This window comes from Nomascus leucogenys, chromosome 9 (assembly GCF_006542625.1).
Source record: "Nomascus leucogenys isolate Asia chromosome 9, Asia_NLE_v1, whole genome shotgun sequence".
Lineage (NCBI taxonomy): Eukaryota > Metazoa > Chordata > Mammalia > Primates > Hylobatidae > Nomascus > Nomascus leucogenys.
In genome coordinates this window covers 27,541,857-27,562,649 of record NC_044389.1, presented here as the reverse complement: position 1 = coordinate 27,562,649, position 20,793 = coordinate 27,541,857, and positions in this window count along the sequence as shown.

The following is a 20,793-nucleotide window of genomic DNA, read 5'->3' as shown; positions in this document are numbered from 1 at the left end:
ACACCATTCCTTGTCTTCCTTAGGTGGCACTCAATTGGGAGGAGTCTTTTTTCTAACTAGTTTTTGTACATGTTCCTACTTTCTCTAAAATGATAGCAAATTAAGGGCTAATCTATGTTGCTTTTACTCAGATTTTTTTCTTTAAACGCTAACATTTTAAGTCCAGAAGCCTTTTTTTCCCTGAGTTTCTTAAGGAGGAAAAACAGGGCTTTCATGTATTATGGTGAATCATGGTGAGCTGTTGCATATAGAGTCTTAGTGGTATCTTTTCTGGTTGTCTTAATACTCATTATTTGTCTTCTTGTGGGTTTGGACAGATTTTCTTTCATTCTTTTCTCTTTATATGCAACATTTCTGTAATTGGAAGAAATAATATGAAGGTCCTTGCTCTTGAAGTCAGCATGTTTGCTACATTATTCTACCATGTATGGATCCATGGTTTGAACCTCCTGCAACTTTTGCTCATTTTTCTGTTCTTTTTTTTTTTTTCTAACAAAGCCACTAATATTAAAATAGAAGAGAAAAAAATTCTGTCTAACACATGACTAGAGTTTGAGGTCATTTATTTTGGTTACAGTGCTCACAAATGTGAACTAAAGAATATGCAGGAATATAATATACATGATCAAAGCAGTATTTGTCTTAATTTAGCAAATATGTATTGAGCCTCGACTATGTACCCAAATTTCTCAGTGTTGGAATGTATCAGTGAACAAAATAGACAAAAATTCCTATCTCTATTGAGTTTTTATTCTAATGGCAGTGAGACAAACAGTAACACAATAGACAATACATTTTATTGCATGTGAATTGTACAAACTCCGTGTCACCCTTTCAGATTTCCTTGAATGCCTTTTTTCTTCCTAAAGCACTTTTGCTTCCCATATCTTCTGCTGACTGGGGACAACCATGTACTTGCCTAGGGATTTCTGACCTCTTTTTTTTATTAACTTTTATTTTAGGGTCAAGGGAACGTACGCAGATTTGTTATATAGATAAACTTGTATCATAGAGGTTTGGTTTGCAGATTATTTAATCAACCAGGTACTAAGCATAGTACTTGATAGTTATTTTTTCTGATCCTCTCTCTCCTCCTACCTTCCACCGTCTAGTAGGCCCTAGTGTCTGCTGTTCCCTTCTTTGTGTCTATGTGTTCTCATTATGTAGCTCCCACTTACAAGTGAGAACATGTGGTATTTGGTTTTCTGTTTTTATGTTAGTTTTCTAAGGAAAAGGACCTCCAGCTCCATCCACATTTCTGCAAAGGACAGGATCTCATACTTTTTATGGCTGCATAGGAGACCACTGACCTCTCCTTTTTAAGGGTTATCATTACCATAGCTGAAACGCAGTGTTTCTAATTCCTTCACAACTTAAGGACTTTAATAAAATGTATGATACCCCAAGTGTCCACCAAAAAGGGCAAATCATTCAACACTGTCTCTAGTTTCTTCATTTCTTTTAAAAGACACTTAAGTCTGTCCAGACACTGTTCTAGTTCCTTAGGCTACATCAGTGTACCAGGATCTGTGCCCTCATGGAGCTAACAATCTAGGAGTAGTAAGAGAACCAGTGATAAGCATTTTAGAAGGTGATAAGTGAGACAGTAAAAATAAAAAGTAAGTAGGAAAAGGGAGATTAAGAGAGCTGAGTGTGGAATGGTTGCAGTTTTAAAAGAAGAAGTTAGTGTAGGTTTCACTGAGGAAGAGGCATTTGAGAAAAGACATGGAGGGGGGTTGAAGAATAGTAATGAAGGAAGAATAATAAGGAATGAAGGCTAAGAGGTAATTAGTATCACCTCATGTAGGATAGCTTAAGAATCTTGTCTTTTACTCTAAGTGAAATGGGGAGCTGTTGCAAGATTTGGGGCAAAGGAATGACATGGTATGTGTGTGTGTCCAAATACATACATGCAATTGATACATAAATCTACTGAACATGTAATTCACATTTCCCTGAGCTAAAACCTCAGTGCTTCCCCTTTTATCTATTTCACTTAGATTTCAAAAATTATTGGAAGTAAGGTAGATAGGAATTCACACATGCAAATTGTTCCACTGTTTCTGCTATTGCTCTTGCTGGTTGTTGTATTTTCACTGTTCACAATTCCACATCAATGCTACCTATATTGACAGACAACTGGGTTGGCTGCTCTACTCCTTTTAGTTACCCATCGGAGGCAAGGACATACCTCAGTGGCTGACATTATTAAGACATCTGCCTGTGCTATTTTAATTTTAAATAACTAATAAGCTATGCATCCAATATTACACTTGAGCTGCCTGTGTATCGGTATAGCACTGCCCTGGACTTCAAAATATTTTCTCTGGCCAATTCAGGACACAATATCATTTTTTTAAGCCTGTTCTTTGGAAGATGAGTTCTCATTGTAGTTGCATGATAACACCAATCCCTGGTGACACCAGAGTAAATGGTCAGTGTCACAAGGCTATGTCTGGGCAGTTTAACTACAGTCTCATGCTCTACCAACCATCGTGCACTTTGACCATCAATCAGGTCCTGCAACTGATTACCTCAGTTGACTCCTTTACAACCTCTAGCCATCTAACATGATGCCACATTCATTTTTCTCCCCTAAAATCTAGCATGTATCAAAGTTTTCAGTATATCATACATATAAGGAGTCCCAGTATAGATGGATTTCATATGCATTCCAATGTATTTCTTAGAATGCATGTAAAAGTTGACAATAGATGAAAATACCCAACATGTGACTATTTAATATAGCAGCTGACACATGCAAATAATCCAGTCATTACACTTGTTACAATAAAAAATGCTGTTCATGATAGAAATTATTCACCTTAAAATATAATGAACTCAATCATGAGACGTACTGAAGTAGATATGATGTGACTGTAGCTTAGGAATGACATGGAGGAAATTTCTGAATTTATTAGAAACGTCTGCTACCAAAAAGAAGTCTCCATTAGTGTTTACATTTAAAAAATATAGAATTGGCTATAAAACCTGTGATATCTCAAGGTCCAGGAGGTCTAAAACTTAGAGGTCAAGGTACAGATGGCCAGCAGCAGAATAAACATTAAGGGAGGAAAAAAGAATGACTTGTCATTTTCCCACCTGGAAACTAAGGGCTAGAACATGGCTATAGTGGGGCCAGATCTCAGTAAGGAAGTCAGGATCTCAAAGATCAGACATAACAGGAATTCAGTCATGGTAATTAGCAGGAAGGAGTCTGAAGGGGAAACTAATCATATGGTACCAGAGTCAAGGACACTGCCATATTAATACAATTTTCTGCCCCAATAACTTCTCTTTGACTCTTTGTTTTAGAAAAGAAAATTGTCTTAGGTCACAGCTGTCCTAGAGCATACGAGTGAGTATAGAAACAGGTGAATGTATGAACACGACTAGTTAGGATATAGAGATAGCAAAACTAAGGACACATATAAAAGGTAACTGTCAGTTCTGGGCTCTCTCTCTCTCTCTGTCAGATACACACACACACACACACACATTTCCACATTGTTAAATAAAACTACATAACATCATTATTCAGTCGGAAAACTCCCTGATGAGAATGTATTTTGTGCACATTCTCAAATTTAGTATTTTGGCCTTGATTATTTTGGCAGTTCTGTAGAAATATACCTGCATCTACATGACTATTTAACTATTAATAAGCATATGTCAGAATCTTGAAAACATACTGCAAGTTATAACTCATCCTTAAAACATTTGAGGAATTTTCTTGAGCTTAATGCAACACAGATTTGAATAGTGCAATGCTATAATCCTGAACCAGAACTGAAAACCATTAGAATCAAGAATGGATTTGAAATTTTGCAATTTGTTTATAGGGTAGCTATTATTTTAATTTCTTTTCATGATGATAAGGAGGATACATAAACTTATCTGCAGGAAACAGGCTGCTTATTTCAAAATTCCTTCTCACATCCCACAGTGCAATCATCTAAAGCCAAGATGCGGTTATGCAGAACACAGATGAAGTTTTGCTTCATATTACAAATGCGTTCACTTAAACATGTTATGCAGGAGACCATTGGAAGATAAAACTATTATCTTTCTCACTATGAACATTGAAATTTTATTTTTTTATTTAACTCTTGATAGAATAATATGAAATTCAATTGTGACAAAGGAATTGTGATGACATTTTCAACCTATTTTTAAATGTACTATTAATCTGTAACAGGTGTGTTTTGAAAAGTGAACTCAAGGTCAGAACACTTAGGGTGGGGAAATAGACAGGAGTGAGGAGAATTAGAAGCAGTCAATTTTAATGTCTAGTGGAGCCAACTGAGTTAAACTGTAAGTAAAGAAATCCAGGAGCTTTAGCCTTTGAAAGATTTTTAAGAAGATTCTATACAAAATGCATAAAACATTGAAAAGGCAGAAGTAAAAGTGAAAAAAGTATTCCTCATGGGGCAAGGAGATAGCTCTTATCTTCGTTATTTCTTTCCTGATGACCCCAAGTTAGACTATTCAAGTAAAGACTTGTATTGATTTGTTTAACTTTCAGAAGTTAACATCTGGGCATAAGACCAAAATTGAAATGAAAAAAGTTGCTCTGAAAGTTCTCAGGTAAAATAAGAGGGAAAAAAAATATAACACGAGCTGATGTATCTGCTGCTCTTTGAAAAATTTCCCAGTAAGAGAAACACAGATACAAAGATAAAGATATATTTTTAAAAATTGATGTTTTAAGATTCACCATAGATTTGTTATCTCAGGCTTTGTCTTTACTAATTTTTCAAATTGAAGGCTTTACGTTATCCAGATTGAGTTTAGTACTCTATTATGTGTATAGCAGATTGGGATAAATAATTGCTAAAATAATTGTTCCAGGAACCTATACTCTATCACCTAACATATATGAAACATATTGTTGAGTGAATGAATGAGAATGAGAATGAGGAGAATAAATGAGAATGTTAAAACATTTTCAAATTAGAGAGGGAGAGAAGAGCAAAAAAATAAGAGTGATATGTCCATATCTATATACAGGTATATATGTCTACACACACCTCAGTTTTACGGGTATATGTGTCTCTGTGAGCTAGTTTATTTACACTATGTGGTTACACATACAGTGGATGGGGCTGGAATGTGAAAAGTAGATATTGTGTTCTTGTTAAATAATACTTGAGCTATAACTATACGTATATGTTTACTATCATACATTTCCCTCTTCATTCATCAAATAACATTCTTAGCTTAAGAGTTTACACCTTCCATTCATTCATTCATTCATTCACTCATGAGAATCTGGTGTCACCACCATCATTCACTCAACAAAGTCTAGCTGCAGACAGCAATGGCCTCCAAAACACAGATTTAACTGATGTACCTTCTTCTTGATTTTTCTTGATTTCTCTTCTGTGTGAGACACGGACTACTCCTTGCTTTTGAGTTAGTCTTTTCTATGATGTCACTGGATTTTCATCCATGATGTCCCTTTATATTCGATTCCATGACTGGTCTCTATTATCAGAGATCGTTTTCTCTTGCTTTACATGCCGCTTTGGTAGATTCGTCTGTAATCATAGTTTAACCCACCGCCAGAACACTCATGAACCTCAAAGCTATCGCTATATCCAAGGGTCACAGTAAACTGTCTACTTAATACTTCTAATAGATTATCTCAAAATCACTTCACATTTAACAGGTTCAAAAGTAAACTTATCATTTTCTCTTTCATGTTTGATTTTCATCTTATTTCTCTGTCTTAAATGATAGTATCATCATCTAATCATTCACCAAAGCATACCAGTTATCATGGTATCTTAACTACTTCTCACCCACCCACCACTTTTAGTTAATGTCCAATCCAGTCTCTTTTATCAGTCCTCATGACACTGTCATGCATAGTCCAGACCCTCTCTGTCTCACCTTAGTAGTTGCCACAGTCTCCTCACTGGTCCGGGTCTTCTGTCTATCTCGAAATCACTTTGAACATGTGTCACTATGTTACTGCTAATCACAGTGCAGACCAAATCGTACCTCTCTTTTAAATTCTTTAATAACTCCAGATTTATTTTAACTAAGATAAAATCCAAGTCTTTACCAAGGTATATAAAACTCTCTATGAGCTGGCACTTTTGTGGTATAATTTTCTCTAATTACTTACTCTCAGATGCATTTGCACTCCAGCAATATGAAACTACATGAAGTTCTTTAAGTATAATGTGTCGTATCATATCTCTGTGCCCTTAAACATACTTCATCTGCTTATAATATAATGTTCTTTCTTTTTCACCTTGCTGTATCCTATTTGTCTTTTAATATTCAGTTCAGATGTCACATATTGTGTGAATCCTGCACCAAATTCATTCCAATCCCTGGCCATAATACTTTACTAAATGCATTTCAATCCTCTGTCATAATCCTTCTCTGAGACTGAGTCAAGTGTACTTCCAAGGTATTCCAGTACAATCTGTATCTCTATCAGATACTTTTTGTATTACATGGATATTATCTCCTCATAATTCTCTTCATCCAGTAAGAAAGTTTCCTTGTAGAAAATAAAGAATAATAAAATTTTATATACCTAGTTAACCAGTTTTATAAACCTAGTACTTTGTCTGATACATAATAGATAATCAAACAATTATTTTAATTGGATTGAATTATACTGCACAATATCAAAGAAACCAAGGTGGTAGGGAGAAAATTTCTAGGTGTGATATACTGTGATTAACTCACAAATATTGAGAGATGTATTGCTGTATAATGGCTAAGAATACAGACAAGATATTCAGACTGACTTTGGCTTGAGTCCTAGTTCTAGCATTTGCTTTGTGAATGGAGAAAATTATACCATAGCTCTAAGAGTTTAGTCTTCTCTTCCTTAAACTAATAATAATAATAAGGACAAAAATACCTACCTTACAAAGAGAGGTGAGTTGAGATATTTTCCTTTTTTATTGATTCTGAGCATTTTTTGAGGCCTCTTTTAAGAAAAATAATACAAAAATACAACTATAAAGTTGAAAAAATAAATCATACCAAATTATAAATTCTAAAAGCTTGATAGACATGTTATTACATCTCAGAAAGGTTACAAAATTTTTAAAATTTACTCTCACATATCTCTGTGTTTTTTTATTGGTTCTTAATATAAACAGTAATTTGTAATATTTTATATAGAGATAATAGAAAGGCAATTTAGTCTTCCTTCTGAAATAGCTTATTGAAATTTTTTATTGTCAATGATTTCAATTTTTTAAATTCACAACTTTTACTCAGTAATATGAAAATTACTGGTATTATCAAATATAGGAAACCCTTATTAAGTTTGTATATGATCTGTAAGATTTGGGAGAATTTTCCACAAACCACCATCAGGCTTTCTACATTTCTAATTTGGCTTCTCCTCCACTACCTCATATACCCAGTGTCCAATGTCATAGGACACACTGATGTTAAAACCCCTGCTCCGTGGTCTTTCTGTCATGCTGCTGCATAACTTGGTACAGGGGGCAGTAGGAGTATTTCTGGAAGCCATCTCTGCTCTGGATTAGTTAGCTAACAATATCTCGTCCACATAAATGCAAATCAAATGCTTCCCCAACTCACCCAACTCTCCCATTTATCTAGATCACCAGGATGCCCAGAACTCTCTATTGCCACCAGACAAACAGGCTAACTTTAACAGATGATAATTGGTGTTGGAAAGAATGAATGGTCTTATCAGATGGCAGTTAAAATCTACTTATGCAAAACTAACCAACTGTATGACTACATAACATAGTGTAAGGACCCCACTTGTGCTGAGAAAGAACTTGTGCAAATGAGAGGCCCAGAAATAAAGACTCATAGCAAGGGTTGCTGGTATGATCAAATTTAGATAGTAAAAATAAAGCACTAAAAATAGTGCCCTGTCCACTGTACATGTAAAATAAATATTCATTTCATATAAATTATTAGGAAAGAATGGACACATTTGGATCAACAAGCTAATTTAGGTCCCCCAAAGATAACTATTCACATTAATGGTATTATGTGTTTATGTGTTGATACATCCCACGAAGGTCATGAATAGCAGGCACAAAAGCACAGATCCAATAGTATAGAATATCCATTTGAAGAATTTAAAGACATATATTTCTATAAACAAACGTGTATTTCAATTTATTAAAATATAATGAAATATTCCACTCTAAAGCAGACTACAATATCAGTATTTTTTCAAGGTTCCAGGGAAAGCTTCATTTTTATCTGGAGACTTCTTGATAATCATGGAATCAGGGTAAGATACATTGATGATGTTACTAGCTACTCCAATATATTTTAAAAAATCTGATGCATCTATATCTACTTTGAATATATATGTATGTATCTGGCACCCACCTAGGGCAAAGGATTTCTCTAGATTGTCAATGATATGGTTTGGATTTGTGTCCCTGCCCAAAGCTCATGTTGAATTGTAATCCCCAGTGTTGCTGGAGGTGTCTGGTGGGAGGTGATTGGATCATGTAGGTGGATTTTCCCCTTGCTGTTCTCATGATAGTGAGTGCTCATGAGATCTGGTTGTTTAAAAGTGTGTAGCACCTCCCCCTTCTCTCTCTGCCTCCTTCTCCGGCCATGTAAGAGGTGCCTACTTCCCCTTGGCTTTTCATCATAGTTATAAGTCTCTTGAGGCCTTCCCAGTGATGCTTCCTGTATAGCTTGTGTAACTGTGAGTCAATTAAACCTCTTTTTAAAAAAATAAAATAAAATAAATTACCCAGCTCAGGTATTTCTTTATAGCAGTGTGAGAATGGACTAATACAGTTAATAAGGGCATTTCTTTACTGAGGAATTCTAGGAACGCAACCTTTCTCAATTCCATCTGTCTGTACAGTCAAGGCATTTTACAATAGGCGTCAGTGAATAAGAAATTAAACAGCTGTAAAGGGAAAGGAAATGCACTGAATCTAAGCTTTCTAAGAAGCGAAAAGTAATGTTACCCACAACTGAGCACTAGTTCAGAGTGATCGAGTGATATTCTCCAGTACTTTTCCTTGAGATGAAACATAAGTGAAGATTTTTTAGTCTTTTCAATTCATTTCGCCTCCACACTAGATTAATAGTCTGGACAGTTACCGAAATCTAGGTTGAAAGTCATTTTCTTGAAGGTATTATTCTAGTAGGTGCTAGTAACCAGTGTTGTTGGAAAAAATGCTTACTGTCGTTATGATTCTCATTACTGTATGTGTATATGTGTACATATGTTTTTAATTTGTTTTTCTCCCTTTAGGCTGTTATATGTTGTGTCCTGAAGTACAAAGAAGTGTGTAATTGTGGGTCTTTTTTCATTCACTCTTCTATTACCAAGTTGGAAACTCCTTTATTCAGAATAATCCAAAATTTTGTATATTTTTTTTTAAATCCTGTCTTCACTGTCTGCAGTTACTACCAGAGAAATGATGGATTCTCTAGACTAATGCCTTGTGTATTTTTTCTAATAATTTTAATTCCTTTCATTTTTTTTCTATGCTTCTGTTTCTGTATTTCCTAACCCAGCTTTATATACATATTTTGAAAAACAGCCATCATGTTTTTAATTTGTTTTACCATTTCATGTCCCTTTGTACATCATTTTGCCATTGTTATTTTTAATAAATGTAAGTATTCTTGTATTCTATATTCTTGTATTGTGTGTTAAATTTTTTTCATATGTTATTGGGGAACGGTGGTGTTGGTTATATACTCATATAACATACTTTAGTGGTGATTTGTGAAATTTTGGTGTGCCCATCACCTGAGTGGTATATGCTGCACCCTATTTATAGTCTTGTATCCCTCACCTCCTTCCCACCCTTTCTCCCTGAGACCCCAAAGTCGATTGTGTCGTTTTTATGCCTTTGCATCCTTATACCTTAGCTCCCACTTATGAGTGAGGACATACAATGTTTGGTTTTCCATTCCTGAGTTACTTCAATTAGAATAACAATCTGCAATCTCATCCAGGTTGCTGTGAATGCCATTGATTCATTCTCTTTATGGCTGAGTAGTATTGCTTCGTATATATATATATACCACAGTTTCTTTATCCACTCATTGATGGGCATTTGGGTTGGTTCCAAGATTTGCAATTGCTAATTGTGTTGTTATAGACATGCGTGTGCAAGTATCTTTTTCATATAAAGACTTCTTTTCCTCTGCCTAGATACCCAGTAATGGGATTGCTGGATCAAATGGTACTTCTACTTTTAGTTCTTTGAGGAAACTTCACACCGTTTTTTATAGTGATTGTACTAGTTTATATTCCTACCAGCAGTGTAGTAGTGTCTCCTGTTCCCCACATCCATGCCAACATCTACAGTTTTTGGATTTTTTGATTATGGCCATTCTTGCAAGAGTAAGATGGTATTGCATTGTGGTTTTGATTTGCATTTCCCTGACCATTAGCAATATTGTTGGCCATTTGTATAACTTCTTTTGAGAATTGTCTATTCATGTCTTTAGCCCATTTTTAATGGCTGTTTTTTCTTGCTGATTAGTTCGAGTTCATTGTAGATTCTGGATATTAGTTTTTTGTCAGATATATAGATTGTGAAGATTTTCTCCCACTCTGTGGATTGTCTGTTTACTCTGCTGACTGTTCCCTTTGCTGTGCAAAAGCTCTTTAGTTTAATTAAGGCCCAGCTATTTATCTTTGTTTTTATTGCATTTGCTTTTGGGTTCTTGGTCATGAAATCCTTGCCTAAGCCAATGTCTAGAAGGAATTTTTATTTATTTATTTATTTATTTATTTGCTTGCTTGTTTGTTTTGTTTTGTTTTTTGCTCAGTCTTGCTTTGGCTATGCGGGCTCTTTTTTGGTTCCATGTGAATTTTAGAATTGTTTTTTCTAATTCTGTGAAGAATGATGGTGGTATTTTGTTGGGAATTGCATTGAATTTGAAGACTGTTTTTGGCAGTATGGCAATTTTCACAATATTGATTCTACCCACCCATGAGCATGAGATGTGTTTCCATTTGTTTGTGGCATCTATGATTTCTTTCAGCAGTGTTTTGTAGTTTTCCCTGTAGGGATCTTTTTCCTCCTTGTATATGCCTAAGTATTTAATTTTTTGCAGCTATTGTAAAAGGGGTCAAGTTCATTTGATTCTCCATTTGGTAGCTGTTGGTTTATAGAAAAGCTAGTGATTTGTGTACATTAATTCTGTATCTGGAAATTTTGCTGAATATTTTTATCAGGTCTAGGAGCTTTCTGGAGGAATCTTTAGGATTTTCTAGGTAAACAATCATGTCATCACCAAACAGCGACAATTTGACTTCCTCTACAAATTTGGATGCCCTTTATTTCTTTCTCTTGTCTGATTGCTCTGGCCAGGACTTCCAGTACTATGTTGAACAGGAGTGGTGAGAGTGGGCATCCTTGTCTTGTTCCAGTTCTCAGAGGCAATACTTTCAACTTTTCCCATTCAGTGTTATGGTGGCTGTGGGTTTGTCATAGATTGCTTTTATTACATTGAGATGTGTCCCTTCTATGCCAATTTTGCTGAGAGTTTTAATCACAAGAAGATGTTGGCTTTTGTTCAAATGCTTTTTCTGCATGTATTGAGATGATCATGTGATTTTTGTTTTTAATTCTATTTATGTGGTGTATCACATTTATTGACTAGCATATGTGAAACCATCCCTGCATCCCTGGTATGAAACCCACTTGATCATGGTGTATTATCTTTTGGATATGTTATTGGTCTCAGTCAGCTAGTATTTTGTTAAGGATTTTAGCATCTATGTTCATCAGGGATATGGGTCTGTAGTTTTCTTTTATGGTTATGTCCTTTCCTGGTTTCAGTATTAGGTTGATAATGGCTTCATAGAATGATTTAGGGAGAGTTCCCTCTTTCCCTATCTTGTGGAATAGTGTAGACAGGATTGGTTCCAATTCTTTTTTGAATGTCTGGTAGAGTTCAGCTGTGAAACTGTCTGGTTCTGGACTTTTTTTTGTTGGTCATTCTTTTATTACCATTTCAATCTTGGTTCTAGTTATTGGTCTGTGTAGGGTATCTAATTCTTCCTGATTTAAGCAGGGAGGCTTGTATCTTTCCAGTAATTTATACGTCTTTTCTAGGTATTCTTTTTTTTTTCTTTTTTCTTTCTTTCTTTCTTTTTTGAGATGGAGTTTTGCTCTTGTTGCCCAAGCTGTAGTGCAATGGCGTGATGTTGGCTCACTGCAACCTCTGCCTCCCAGGTTCATGTGATTCTCCTGCCTCAGCCTCCTGAGTAGCTGGGATTACAGGAATGCACTACCATGCCTGGCTAATTTTGTATTTTTAATAGAGCTGGGCTTTCTCCATGTCGGTCAGGCTGGTCTCGAACTCCTGACCTCAGGTGATCCACCCGCCTCGGCCTCCAAATGTGCTGGGATTATAGGCCTGAGCCACCATGCCCTGCCCCTCTTCTAGGTTTTCTAGTTTATGTGCATAAAGGTGTTCATAGTAGCCTTGAATGATCTTTGGTGTTTCTGTGGTGTCAGTTGTAATATTTCCTGTTTCATTTCTTAAGCTTATTTGGATTTTCTCTCTTCTTTTCTTGATTAATCTTGCTAATGGTCTCTTAATTTTATTTATCTTTTCCAAATACCAGCTTTTTATTTCCTTTATCTTTTGTATTTTATTTTGTTTCAATTTCATTTAGTTCTGCTCTGATCTTGGTATTTCCTTTCTTCTGCCGAGTTTGGGTTTGGTTTGTTTTTGTTTCTCTAGTTCCTTGAGGTGTGACCTTAGATTATCTGTTTGTGCTCTTTTAGACTTTTTGATGTAGGTGTTTAGGGCTATCAACTTTCCTCTTAACACTGCCTTTGCTGTATCCCAGAGGATCTGAAAGGTTGTGTCACTATTGTCATTCACTTTGAAGAATTTTTTAAATTTCCATCTTGATTTCATTTTTGGCACAATGATTATTCAGGAGGAAGTTATTTAATTTCCATGTATTTGCATGGTATTGAAGGTTCCTTTTGGAGTTGATTTCCAGTTTTATTTCACTGTGGTCTGAGAGAGTGCTTGATATAATTTCAATTTTCTTAAATATATTGAGGCTCATTTTGCAGCCTATCATATGGTCTGTCTTGGAGAAAGTTCCATGCACCTTTCAATAGAATGTAGATTCTGTGGTTGTTGGATGGAATGTTCTGCATATTTCTGTTAAGTCTGTTTGTTCCAGGGTATAGTTTAAATCGATTGTTTCTTTCTTGACTTTCTGTGTTGATGACCTGTCTAGTGCTGTCAGTCAAGTATTGAAGTCCCCCACTATTATTGTGTTGTAGTCTATCTTATTTCTTAGGTCTATTAGGAATTGTTTTATAAATCTGGAAGCTCCAGTTAGGTGCATATATGTTTAGGACTGTGATATTTTTCTCTTGGACAAGGCCTTTTATCGTTATATAATGTCTCTCTTCGTCTTTTTATTGTTATATAATGTCTCTCTGTCTTTTTATTGCTATATAATGTCTCTCTTTGTCATTTTATATAATGTCCCTCTTTGTCTTTAGAAGAGATGGCAACTCTTCTCTTCATTACTGAAATGAAATAAGGAATACAAGAGTTCCCTGGTGACAACAGACTGCAGTATTTTGTTTTAAAAGTGGGTCTTGTATTTTTCTGTTTTTAAACTGCTGTTTCTTTAAAGATTGTTTTGTCTGATATAAGAATAGCTATTCCTGCTCACTTTTGGTGTCCATTTGCATGAAATGTCTTTTTCTATCTCTTTACCTTAAGTTTATATGATTCCTTATGTGTTAGGTGAGTCTCTTAAAGGCAGCAGAGTGTTGGTTGATGAATTCTTATTCATTCTGCAATTTTGTGTCTTTTAAGCGGAGCATTTAGTCCATTTACATTTGATGTTAATATTGAGATGTGAGGTACCATTCCATTCTTCTTGCTATTTGTTGCCTGTATACATTGGTTTTGGTTTTTGTTTTTTAAATGGTATTTTTCTTTTATAGGTCCTGTGAGATTTATGCTTTAAAGAGGTTCTGTTTTTGATGTGTTTCCAGGATTTGTTTCAAAATTTAGAGATCCTTTTAGCAGTTCTTACAATGGTGGCTTGTTAGTGGCAAATTTTTTCTGCATTTTTTTGTCTGAAAAAGACTATCTTTCCTTCATATGTGAAGCATAGTTTTGCTGGATACAAAATTCTTGGCTCATAATTGTTTTTGTTTGAGGAGGCTAAAGATAGGGCCCCTATCCCTTCTAGCTTGTAGGCTTTATGCTGATAAATCTGCTGTTAATCCGATAGATTTTTCTTTATAGGTTACCTGGTGCTTTTGTCTCATGGATCTTAAGATTCTTTTCTTTGTCTTAACTTCAGATAACCTGAGGACAATGTGCCTAGGTGATGATCTTTATGTGATGAATTTTCCAGGTGTTCTTTGTGCTTCATGTTTTTGGATGTCTAGGTCCTTTGCAAGGCTGTGGAAGTTTTCTCGATTAGTCCTCCAAATACGTTTTCCAAAGTTTTAGATTTCTCTTCTTCCTAGGAAGGCCTATTATTCTTAGGTTTGGTCATGTAGCATAATCCCAGACTTCTTGGAGGGTTTGTTCATATTTTCTTATTTTTATTTTTGTCTTTGTTGGATTGGGTGAATTCGAAGACCTTGTCTTCAAGCTCTGAATTTCTTTCTTGTACTTGTTCAATTCTATTGCTGAGACATTCCAGAGTGTTTGCATTTCTCTAAGTGTGTCCACTGTTTTTTGAAGTTTTGATTGCTTTTTATTTATGCTATCTATTTCATTGAATATTTCTCCTTTCACTTCTTGTATCTTTTTTTTTTTTATTTTCTTACATTGGGTTTCACCTTTCTCTGGTGCCTCCCTGATTAGCTTAATAACCAACCTCCTGAATTCTTTTTCAGGTAAATCAGAGATTTCTTCTTGATTTGGGTCCATTGCTGGTGAACTAGTGTGATTTTGGGGGGATGTTAAAGAGCCTTGTTTTGCCATATTACCAGAGGTGGTTTTGTGGTTCATTCTCATTTGGGTAGGCTCTGTCAGAGGGAAGGTCTAGGGCTGAAGGCTGTTGTTCAGATTCTTTTGTTCCACAGGGTGTTCCCTTGATGTAGTACTCTCTCCCTTTTCCTATGGATGTGGCTTCCTGAGAGTTGAGCTTTAGTGATTGTTAGCTCTCTTTTTGATATAGCCTACCATCTGCCATGATCCATCCTATAATTTTGTATTGTGTTTTTCTGTGATTCTGTTTCTGTATTTTTTAATCCAGTTTTATATACATGTTTTAAAAATCAGCTATCATGTTTTTAATTTGTCTAAGCTTTACAGGTCCCTTTGTACATCATTTGGCCATTGTCGTTTTTAAATAATTTTAAGTATTCTTGTGTTATTACACTGAGAGTATTAATTAAAATTAAATTTTTCTTCTGTTTCTTGTATCTGTTTCCACAGTTCATCTTTTGTTTTTGTTTGTTTGTTTTTTTTCATTGAGAAAGGGAGTTTGTTTGACAGACTAGGAAAAATATGGATTCTACATCTAGGGTGAGAGACAAGATCTCACTATTTAGATTTTCAAATTCTTTTCTTCCATATCAATTTCTCTGAAGAATTGGCCTTTATTATCTGACCTGTGCACAGGTATCTATATTTGAAGCTTCTGTCATTTCTATAGTCACTTTTTTTTAGGTTTCTCCAGGGTGGATGGTCTTTTCTCTCACCACACTCTCTTCCTTATCTTAGTTATAGCTTCCCTTGCCCTCTTAAATCACTTTCCACTTCTATATTATGTCTTTGACTTTTAAAAATCTATTAAAAGCTTTCTTCAACTATTCTCTTTATATTTCTATACAAATACCTCCTTAGCTGCCAATACAATGTCAGTGGGTCTTGGGAGAGAATAAAAATACACTCATATTTACTTCTCTTTAAAAGAAAGTGTCAAATAAGCTCATTTTAAAACATGATACTAGAACTTTGAGGATTTTTTTAGTACATAGAAATGGCTTCCTATTTGTCCTAATATATTTTGGAGTTAGAAGCAATGTGTTGGATGAGGCAGATAGTACACCTTTTGAGAGGGATAAATTTTCTAAGTATTCTAGGAATACATACTCTATTACAAGCCTTCCTTTCCATATGCTGTCATTTATATATAGAAGCACAAACTCTATACATTTGAAACAGCCAGATGGCAACTCTTCTCTTCATTACTGAAATGAAATAGGAAATACAAGAGTTCCCCGGTGACAACAGACTGCAGTATTTTGTTTTAAAACATATAATTTTGAGGTAAACATAAGCTTGCTTTCACCTTTTTTAATGTTTGTTCTCTTTTTCGTAAGTACACTGACAACAAAAGAAATTCAGTGAGTTCTGTAACCTGATTTTTTAAGTGAAAAGTGAAAAAGCTAAATAATATTAGCATAAACATTTGCAACTGTTACCTAAGAGAATTCTGATAGCTGCCTCAACTCTCTGTGTGAAATTATTCTTGCATGGCATTTGTAATTGTTTCTGTCAGGAAAATGGAAACCTTGCAGATATTTACTAATGTGCCTTGGAGAGCATGTAACCTTGGAGATTTGTGTAATGTACCTTTGGAAATGGAAATTCTACAGATAGTTCAAAAACTAACTCCTTGACTTATGATGGCTAAATTCTTCTTGAGGCAATATTTGTCCTTGGAAAAACCTGTTTGGTTAGTTTGTTATTTATAAACCACAGAAGACACTGGATGGTTAAAGATGACCAGATATGTTTATTAGAAAACTTTATGTAGATCATGAAGTTAAGATTTTGTACACATGAGTGGCCTTTTTAACTCTGCAATAGAGCCAGAAATAAACTGTGGTTACATCTATAATTCCTACACAAACAGTAATGCAATTACATTACAAGACAATTAAGATATAAGTTATCTGAAGGACTTTGCTATAATTATATGAAAAAAATCATATCAAAGCTTTCTAAACAATATCTTTGTTGTTTCAAGTAAGTCTGCTGTTCTCTATAGTCATAACAAATCTGACTATTAATTTGATTCATAAAAAAATGAAACTACTAAAAAAACCTGAATTAATCCTTCCAACATATGAGCTGTAAGAAATTTGACAGCAAGAAAATCGAGATGATGGGAAAGGCCAGTTCTGTAGAGAAAAATAAATAGATACTGATATAGATGTATTTTTCAAAGATTTTAAACCTATGTTGTTTTCTAAAATAAATCCTTTACAGTCCATGTATTATTTTCCACTTTCTTTTCTGCCTCCCAGGAGTTCAGTGCCTAAATATCCAGGATCCTAAGATTACTGTTAGGATTGGAGGAAACAAGAGGGAAACTGAGAAACAATAGTAATGGGGACAATTACATAGAAAAGCAGTGGTGACACTGAAGCACCAGCCCCCAACAGCATAATTATCTTCTCACTGTGCAGAACAAAGCTGCTCAATTTTTTTTTTTTTTTTTTTGATGGAGTTTCATTCTTGTCACCCAGGCTGGAGTGAAATGGTGAGATCTTAGCAATCTCGGCTCACCGCAACCTCTGCCTCCCGGATTCAAGAGTTTCTCCTGCCTCAGTCTCCCAAGTAGCTGGGATTACAGGTGACCACCGACCTGCCCGTCTAATTTTTGTATTTTTAGTAGAGATGGGGTTTCACCATAGCCAGGATGGTCTTGATTCCCTGACCTTGTGATCTGTCTGTCTTGGCCTCCCAAAGTGCTGGGATTACAGGCATAAGCCACTGCGCCCATCCAAAGCTGTTCATTTAAAAAAAAAACAAAATCCAACTTGATAAATAAAATTGAACATAGCACAGATATTTATTATAGACATTTATTTTAGCTTCTTCAAATTTTAACGTGCATTTTAGGATTTTAGTTATTATGGAAGGAGGAAAATATGATTACAGTTACCAAAGGGATGTTATGACAATATTTTTTTTTGTCAAAGGTCAGTTTCGGTTTCCTCAGACTCTAAAATATGGGCCTAGCCTTGCAAGGGCTAGTGAGCTGAATATTCAACATTTCCCAAAGCTTGGCAACAAAAGCCAAGCTATTTTATGAATGCTTGCTTCTTCAAACTTCAAAGTCTTTGGGTCATCATTTAAAATGCACACTTTTAGGAACATAACTATGAAATTAAGCACCGATGCTGAACAGGTAAATTGTGTTCTACTGGCCTCCTGTTCTGTTTTTTATCTTGCTAAGCAATGAATCGATAGATTCAAACTCAAGTATTATGAGCCAACCCTATACCAACAGTAATAAGAGTACGTGATTTGACTTCGAGGACCTAAAAATGCAACAAAAATGTTTGGAATAGATTATATAGAATACTGCATAATACTAATCATTAAGGAAGTACTTAATTATTGTCGCACTACTTTAGAATGTAGAGATAAGTTTAACTAAAAACAGATGTAAGCTGGGTGTGGCAGCTCACATCTATATCCCAACACTTTGGGAGGCTGAGACGGGAGGATCTCTTGAGCTTAGGAGTTTGAGATCAACCTGGGCAACATAGTGAGACCTGGTATATACTTAAAAAAAAATTAGCTGGTTGCAGTGGCACGATCCTGTAGTCTCAGTTACTTGGGAGACTGAGGTAGGAGGATCACTTGAGCCTGGGAGTTGGAGGCTGCAGTGAGCTATGATCACACCACAACACTCCAGCCTGGGTGACAGAGCAAGACTCTGTCTTGAAACAAACAAACAAACAAAAAACAAATGCATCACTTGAAAAGACTATAATATTTTGATTCATTTTTCTAGCCAAGTCATTTTAAATGAGATGATCTTGTTTCCACTGTGACAAAAAAAAATGGAAGTGGCTGTGTGTTTCTTTGGTCTTATAAACTTCCCTTTCTATCTTATAACACTGATGAAGAGTTGATGAATGTAACAAGCGAGACATAGGAGGAAGAATGTTTTCTATTTACCATAATAGAAAAATGACTCCAGAATTAATTGCAGAGGTTCTCAAATGCGTGGTTAAAAACAAAATGATATAATAGAGAAGTAAATAGATAAGAAAATAACATTTTAATGTGATCATAATTTAGTCTTTTACAAAATACATTTAGGGGATGCTAATATTTGCAGTTTTGCCTTTAATGCAAAGGATATGGAAGATTAGAAATAATCCATTCAACTCTGTTGTGTGGTTATTTTTCCTCTGCCCCCACTCTCCTAATCTTGGCATCTACACTGTTTCGTTGTTATACTGCAAAGGACCTGTCTGAAGAGCCACCTACACTTAAACTTCACACTGTGGGCCTCTTTTTGAGGCAGCAATCATTCCCTCAGTTCAAGGCTTCTATGCCAGGGACAGTGTTTCACAACCACTTAGCATAATCCAATAACTAGGCACAAACAAACATCCTCTGTTCATTTCCCCACCATTTGCAAACTGCAGACAAGCACAAAATTTAAACAAAAGTAATGATGGTTTTCTGCAAAATTGTGGTTTCTTTGAGACATGTCAGGGAGATTGAGGGAAGAGGAGATAGATTCTAACTGGCATGGACTCTATGGAAGAAAAACCAAAACGAAATTTTCTTAATATAATAACTATCAATTTATATTTATTGCAATTACTCTTTATACACTTGATGTTCTACTTACTGAATTTCAGTTCTTTGTGATCATTTTATTTCTTAATAAAAGAAAATATTAATTCCTGACTTCACCTTCTTCCTACCTACTTTTAACTAAAGTTTACTTTTTTTTTCTTTTTCTTAAATAGACATGGAGTCTTGTTATGCTGTCCAGGCTGGCCTCAAACTTCTGACCTCAGGAGATCTTCCTGCTTAACCCCCCAAATGGCTAGGATTGTAGGTGTGAGCCACCATGTCTGGCAAAAAATTCTGACTTAAAAGCATAATAAAATAATTTTTGATACAGATAGAAACTATTTTCACTACTTAGGGTATTATTAGATGGTTTAGTTTATTGATTTTAATGATTTTTTTCTCTTTAATTGTAGTATAATTTACAAATGATTAAAATAAACTTTCAATAGTAACTATGTTTTCTGGCTGAAGAGTTTTTTGATAGCAGTCGTGTATTTTGAATTGAATGTTTATTCAAACTATTTCCACATTGAACCACAGGTTACAGTAGCGTTTCTCAGCCGTGACGTTGTTGACATTTTGGATGGGATGATTCTTTGTTGTGGGGAGCTGTCCTGTGCACTGTAGGATGTTTGACAACATCCCCAGATTCTACCTACTAGATATCAGTAGTACATGACAATCCCCCAGTCATAAAAATCAGAATAGCCTCCAGACATTGATAAATGTTCCCTCTCAGGTAACGTCACTCCCAGTTGAGAATCACTGGACTATAGCATTTTCTTCCCTGTTGCCATGTGGTGATTCTATCTTTGAAAGCAAACTCATATCTGTGGGGCTATGGGGTCTGCTATTCTTTGCTTTTATTTCTAACATTTTACTCCTCAGTTGTGGCATCCACTTCTCCTAAGTTGGTTTCCAACCCCAATCTTTGCCCCTTGCTTCTTCATTCTCTTTCCCACGAATTCTGTAATTATACATGTTTGGTGAATCAGAGGAGTTAAGTGACAGTAATTATAATCCTTAGTCTCTTAGAGATTACAGCAATAATAGAAAATACAAATAACTAGTAACACCATGTTAAAATTTATTTACATATCTCTCCATTTCTGTATCTTATGTGTGAAAATATATTTAAAAAATTTGTGAGCAAAATGTTACTATTTTTGTTATTGAGACAGGGTCTTGCTCTGTCACCCAGGCTGGAGTGCAGTGGCGTGATCATAGCTCACTGCAGCCTCCACCTCATGGACTCAAGCAATCCTTCTGCCTTAGCAT